Consider the following 636-nt stretch of genomic DNA (forward strand, 5'->3'; position numbering starts at 1 on the left):
GATCTCATGAAGGTGCAGTCCCCAATTCAGTACTTCTGCTGGGGGTAGAGTAAAACGTTTTCAAGAATTTTGGTTGTAATATGTCCAAAATCATTGGATTCAGAACATAATTTCTCAGGGATATCGAATTAGATTAAAAATTCGTCCTCCCATGGGGAATTTTTTTCTCACCCATATTCCAAAACATCCTATAAAGTCCCAAGCTTTTCTAAAATGTGTTTTGGACCTATAAAATGTGGGAGTAATTGTTCCTGTACCTTTACAGGAACAAGGGATGGATTTTTATTAAAATTTCTTCATTGAGCTGAAAAAGGAAAATTCTTTCAGACCTAATCTGAAAACTCTAAACAATTTTATAAGAATTCCAACTTTCAAAATGGAAACTATTCGGACTATTCTGTCTTTTGTTCAGCAAGGTCACTTTATGTCCACAATAAATTTACAGGATGCTTACCTTCACATCCCTATACACTCAGAACATTATAAATTTCTGAGATTCTCTTTTTCTGGAAAAACATTACCAGTTAGTGGCTCTTCCATTTGGCTTAGCTACAGCTCCAAGAATATTTTCTCTGTGCCCTTATATCTGTAATCAGAGCTCAGGGTAATGTGGTGTTTCCTGATTTGGACAATATC

The sequence above is a fragment of the Bombina bombina genome, chromosome 4, assembly GCF_027579735.1.
Source record: "Bombina bombina isolate aBomBom1 chromosome 4, aBomBom1.pri, whole genome shotgun sequence".
Classification (NCBI taxonomy): Eukaryota; Metazoa; Chordata; class Amphibia; order Anura; family Bombinatoridae; genus Bombina; species Bombina bombina.